Here is a 6,766-nt window from a genome sequence, read left to right as displayed (position 1 = left end):
GCACCCCCCCCACCCACCCCCACTGGGAAGCCCACAGGGGACTCTGGGCCGAGGGCGAGGGAGGGAATCCATAACCAGGGAGCTTCGTCAGAGCTAAGCCAGAGAAACGAAGCCCGGGGTCCCCCCAAAGCCTGTGCAGCCAACACGGGGCCTGCGAAAACAGCAATTATGAGCCGTGTTATTAAAGGCTGCAGGATTTTAATTAACAGTGGAATTACCGGGCTGAGGAAGGGATAATGATGGATTGCTGGAAGGCGGTTGGGGTCGGCTGCGGGCTCGCTGCCGTTACAGCCTCTCCAGCCCCTGCTCCACCCGGGAGCTGGTGGGTCGGGGCCCCCCAACTCCTTCCCTAGGCTTTCTAGTTGCTAAAGAAGCGTTTGCAGAGGGCTCAGGGCCAGGCTGGCCAGAGCTGGCGATGGTGGCCGCATGTGTGTACTCCTAGGGGCCACCCAGCACCCCAGGGCTCCAAGGCCTGGGGTGTGGGGAGGTGACAGGATCCGATAGGGGTGTCTGCTTGCAGGGCCAGGCTGGGGAGCCCAGCAGGACCCAGGGGCCACTGGCTGCAAGGCCACTGGGAATTCGGGAGGCTGTTCTCTCCACTTGGGTCCATGGCCAGCCCCCCAGAATCTCCTGGGCCTCTTATACAGACGGGACCCAGGTCCCATCCACGGGCAGGTTAACGAGGACATGGAGAGTCTCATCACCTTCAAGTTTCAAAACCAGTGAGTTGGAGACCTTTGGTTTTCAAACTTTTGGTTTGTTTCCTGCCTTAGCAACCCTTGCCCTTGTTGGGGCACCTGGGTGGCTCAGTTGGTTAAGTGTCCGACTTCAGCTCAGGTCATGATCTCACAGTTCGTGGGTTCGAGCCCCGCGTCGGGTTCTGTGCTGGCAGCTCAGAGCCTGGAGCCTGCTTCAGATTCTGTGTCTCCCTCTCTCTCTGCCTTTCCCCCACTCGTGCTATGTCTCTTTCTGTCTGTCTGTCTCTCTCAAAAATAAACATTAAAAAAAAAAGGAAATGTCAACACCCTGTCCAATGTCACCTTATGGAGTGTTCTGGAACTCCAGTGAGGAGCAAGAGTCCACATGGGCCAAGCCCTTAGCACTGGGTTTGTTGGTAGTCCCCGGTCAGGAAGTGCTCCCTGTGACGGACCAGCTCAGAGCCATTTGACAAAGCACACGGGGGTCCTGCCCAGGGCCTGTGGGAGGTGGGGGTGTCAGCAGAGAAGCTCTCAGCTTGGAGGTAACCACTGGCCTTTCAACCTTGCCTCTGGCGCCTCCTCACCACGTGACCTGCAGCCAGACACTTGCTCCTCTGAACCCGCTTCTGGAGGGAAGACATGCCCAGTCCCATGGGCTGTTCCCAGGCTACGTCATCCTGGACTTCTCAGCAGCTTTTGACACAACTGGACTCTGTCCTCTAGAATTGCGTTCTCTGCTTGTCCTCTGTGATCCTGCCTCCTCCTCGCCTCCCCTGGCCACTCCGTAGCAGCGCGGACAGGCTCTCCCTTAGGGCCTCGCTGCTGTCTGGGTGGACAGACCGTTCTTTCAGCTCCTCCTGGGTCATTGGGGTGGGCGGACGACTCTCTTATTCCCTGTGGCCAAGTCTTTCCTTTGGACAATCTTTTGAAGTCTCCGTCTCACACCCAATTATCTCCTGAGTTAGCTCTGACGTTCCTGCTGTCAAGCAGCCCTCTGCGTTGGACGCGTAATCAGCGTGCGATCAAAGTTATTAAATGATCAACCAGAGAAGCGGAGTGAGGTCAGACAGTTTCCAGGGCGTTTATTGGCTACATGAACTTTAATTAAAAAAATTTTTTAATAAAAATTTTTAAACATTTATTTAATTTTGAAAGGCATAGAGAGACAAAGCGCGAGCAGGGGAAGGGCAGGGAGAGAGAGGGAGACACAGAATTTGAAACAGGCTCCAGGCTCTGAGCTGTTAGCACAGAGCCCGACGTGGGGCTCGAACCCATGAACCATGAGATCATGACCTGAGATGAAGTCAGATGCTTCACCGACTGAGCCACCCAGGTGCCCCTACATAAACTTTAATCTGTGAGATTAACTGGGAGTGGTGCCTGGGACCTGGCCATCACTGCGCGTCTGGGTTCAGTACCAATATAAGGAGCAAGAAGCAGTAATGCCTTCATTATTTGCTGAGCCCTTGGACGTGATCCCATGAGGTCCTCCAAACTGGTATTATTCTATTATATTCATGGAGATCCTGAAGCACAGAGACGGCGACGATTTTGCCCAAGCAGAGCCACCCTGTGGCTAAGAAGTCCACTTATAAAGAACTGGGCAAATAATCACTGAGTCGACCGTATGATGGAGAATAAAAGAAGATTATATACAGTCAAGCTGCATTATTTGTGGATGCCGGGTTTGTGAATACACCTGCTCTCTAAAATGTATTTATAATCCAAATACACCATCGATGCTCACGGTGCTTTCACTGTTATCCATGGAAATTCGCAGAGTGGTGACAATTTTTGTTTGCCCAGTGCACACATTCCCTGCGGAGGTCGAATGAGGCCGCCGTGTCTTATCTTCTTGTTCCAGCTTTCATCCAGAGATGCCCAGAGGCTGAAATCAGCAGGGGCCCTTGAGTGTAGTGCACGCCCTGACCCTGGGACCCATTGCATGGGTTTAAATCCCACGTCTGGCACCTGCTAATGGGACAGCCCCAGGCAAGCCACGTAACCCCGCTGGTCCTCATTTCATCTTTTAAAAAAAATAGGGGGCTCCTGGGTGGCCTAGTCAGTGAAGCATCTGACTCTTGACCTTAGCTCAGGTCATGATTTCAACAGTTCATGAGATGGAGCCTGCTTGGGATTCTTTCTCTCCCCCTCTCTCTGCCCCTCCTCTGTTCTCTCTCTCTCTCTCTCCCTCTCAAAATAAATAAACATTTAAAGAATAAATAAAGGGGCGCTTGGGTGGCTCAGTCAGTTAAGCATGCGACTCTTGATTTTGGCTCCGGTCATGATCTCATGGTTTATGAGTTTGAGCCCCTCATTGGGCTCTGTGCTGGTGGTACAGATTCTCTGCTTGGGATTCTTTCTCTTTCCCTCTCTCTCTGCTCCTCCCCTGCTTGCTCTCTCTCTCTCTCTCTCTCTCTGTCTCAAAATAAATAAACTTTAAACAAAATGTATTAAAAATTTTTTAAATACATAATAAATAAAAAGTAAAGAAATAGAACCTTCCAAATTGATTACCAATCACTAAAATATAAGTGAGCTAAACTCTCTAGTTAAAAGGCAAAGAACATTAAAAGAGAATCCAACAATATGCTATTTACCAGGGATATACACACACAAACATAAGGACACGGAAAGATGGAAAATCAAAGGATAGAAAAATATATTCTAGGAAAATGAAAAAAATAAGGAAAGAAAAATAGGACAGCTATATTAAATGTCAGAAAAAAATAAAGCAGACTGTAATCCAGGCCAAAAGCATTATCAGAGATAAAGAGGGTCAACGAGAAATAAGAGTTAAATTTAATAGGAAGAGAGACAATTTGAATCTTTCATACCTTAATAACACAGCCTAAGATATTTAAATTTTTTTAAATGTTTATTTATTTTTGAGACAGAGAGAGACAGAGTGTGAGTGGGGAAGGGGCAGAGAGAGAGAGAGGGAGACACAGAATCCAATGCAGGCTCCAGGCTCTGAGCTGTCAGCACAGAGCCGGACGCGGGACTCGAACCCATGAACCGTGAGATCATGACCTGAGCTGAAGTTGGATGCTTAGCCAACTGAGCCACCCAGGTGCCCCTCATAGCCTCAGATACTTAAAGCAAGAATTGACAAGAGTGCCTGGGTGGCTCGGTCGGTTAAGCTTCTGACTTCGGCTCAAGCCATGATCTCACGGTTCATGGGTTTGAGCCCCGCGTTGGGCTCTGTGCTGACAGCTCAGAGCCTGGAGCCTTCTTCAGATTCGGTGTCTCCCTCTCTCTCTGACCCTCCTCTGCTCACTCTCTCTCTCTCTCAGAAATAAATAAAACATTAAAAATTAAAAAAAAAAGAATTGACAGATATAAAAGGAGATATGAAAGTCCAACATTATAATGGGACAGTTAAACTTATTGCTTACAATAACTTATAAATCAAGTGGATGAAAATAAGAAAGTATTTAAAAGATTTAATAGTACATTTCACAAACTTAATCATGCACATGTACAGAGAACATTGTACCCAACAATACCCAACTATTTTTTTTCAAGGGCACACATACGCTTATGAAAAGTGACCACATTCGTTCATAAAGCTAGCTTCAATACTTTCAAAGGATGTGTATTTCAAGACTGTATTTTAGGACCACAGTGAAGTTAATTTAGCAATCAATTGTAAATTGGGGCACCTGGGTGGCTCAGTCGGTTAAGCGTCCCACTTCGGCTCAGGTCATGATCTCACGGTTTGTGGGTTCAAGCCCCGCGTCGGGCTCTGTGCTGACAGCCAGCTCAGAGCCTGGAGGCTGCTTCAGATTCTGTGTCTCCCTCTCTCTCTGACCCTCCCCTGCTCACGCTGCCGGTCTCTCTCAAAATAAAATAAAACATTAAAAAAATTAAAAAAAGAAATCAATGGTAAATAGATAACTCAAAAGACAGTATAAATTTGGAAACTGACGCAGGAAAACTTCTCCATCCACAAGGCAATAAAAATATAATCCACGTTCATGGGGTAGAATACTATTGAGAATAAAAACAAATTAAATACAGCTACACACATCAATGTAAATGAACTTCCAAAGGGTATTTAGCAGCAGAAGAAAGTCAAAGAAGAACGTACCTCGGATGTCTCCATTTCTCTTAAGGTCATAGACAAGCAAGCCAAACAATATATCATTTAGGGATACAAATGTGGGTGGATTTAAAGAGAAAAGCCAGGGAATAATTAACCTGAAATTTGGAACAATGTATTTCACAATAAACATTGTTTTACAAAGAGCCTCCGACCTGGAACTTCTCCTTCATTTGGCCCCGAGAGGTGGCCCCGCTCCCGCTCCTGGGAATAAAGAGCTTCTTTCTGAAAAGATGGAGCAGGACAGGCACACAACTTGGCTGAGTTCATTAGTGGGGAAAAAAAAAATCAGTCCTGTTGAGTGTAGTCTCTTTATCCCCCCAGATGGCATTCATTTCAGGAGACAGCCTGAGCACCATCACTGTCTCTCATTTGCTCAAATTCCTCGCAAATAAAGGCATGTTTCCATCTTGAGCTGCTGTTCTATCAGCTGCTATTGTAGCATCTCTTTTCTCGCCTTGGGCCCTGTTTTGCTCTCCCCGCCCTCCCCCTGCTCTCCTCCTCCTCCTCCTCCACCTCCTCCTCCTCCTTCTCCTTCTTCCTCTCCCTTTCTTAGAGTTTTGGGACTGGAGGAGATGCTCATCCCATGCACGAGTCCTGGGTGGGTGTGTGGGCTCTGCTTACACACCTCTCTTGATGGGGAACTCACTCCTCCAAGCAGACTTATTGGAACCCAAGTCCAACTGCCTTTGGCATCCACCCATTGCTGACGCTCAAGAACTGGAGTCCCCGACCCCAGCCAGTCTACCCCTCTTCTTTTGATATGCTGTAGATATTTGCCAGTGGTAGCCCTGGCCTCCTGCCTCCCATGCAAAGTTCTCTCCTTCTGGGAAAATGTATTTGGTTTCTCCATTCCTTCCCTACATCAATGCTGGCCTGTCCAAAAAGCAGGCCGCTCCCTCCTGTGCGCTTACTGGCAGAGGGTGTTGTGAGGCCCGGGCAGGGATGGGGTTGTTTATGGACTTCTGTTGGGATTTGGTGGGTATGGACATGAGGCGGGACGGACCAGCAGGTGGCCAGGAAGATGAGCTTGGGCAGTGGACCAAGTACAGAGCCAGGTCTCACCTCTCATTCAGAAAAGGGATCAGCCCCACCCCCCCTCAGGCTTTCTTTCATGTCACCAGCCTGGTGGCCTGTGCCAGGTGGCACTTCCTGCCTGTACCACTCAGCCACTTCCCCCACGACCAACACAACCTGAGACTTATCATCAACTAGAACTTGATCCTGAAAATTAAAAAAAAATATATATATATGTACACACACACAAATAAACATTAAAATATATATATACACAAATTAAATTGTAAACAGATTAATNTTGGGCAGTGGACCAAGTACAGAGCCAGGTCTCACCTCTCATTCAGAAAAGGGATCAGCCCCACCCCCCCTCAGGCTTTCTTTCATGTCACCAGCCTGGTGGCCTGTGCCAGGTGGCACTTCCTGCCTGTACCACTCAGCCACTTCCCCCACGACCAACACAACCTGAGACTTATCATCAACTAGAACTTGATCCTGAAAATTAAAAAATATATATATATATGTACACACACACAAACATTAAAATATATATATACACAAATTAAATTGTAAACAGATTAATGAATGCACATTGATTAAAACATCACTGAGAGGCTTAGATGAGAGAAAGCAATAGAGCCCTGCCCCCCACCCCTGCCCAGCCCCCCATCCTCAGTTACCCTGGATGTGTAACTACTTCCTCCTCACTTCTACCTGGAGATGACCTTCCGATCTCTAAGAATACGCTCATATTGCTTTTACCCATCAGCATGTTGAGTTGTGGGCAATAGAAACCAGCTCTGGGTAATTTAAGTGGAGAGAGCACTTATTGGAAGCTTATTGGGAGGTCCACCATATCAACAGGAGATGGGAGATCTGGGCGGTGGGGGCAGGGGGCGATTCATGCCTCTGCGTTGGCACAGTGAACACCCATGCGGGTCCTGGA

Source organism: Crocuta crocuta, unplaced genomic scaffold (genome assembly GCF_008692635.1).
Source record: "Crocuta crocuta isolate KB4526 unplaced genomic scaffold, BGI_CrCroc_1.0 scaffold217, whole genome shotgun sequence".
Classification (NCBI taxonomy): Eukaryota; Metazoa; Chordata; class Mammalia; order Carnivora; family Hyaenidae; genus Crocuta; species Crocuta crocuta.
Note: the sequence above shows the minus strand (reverse complement) of the source record.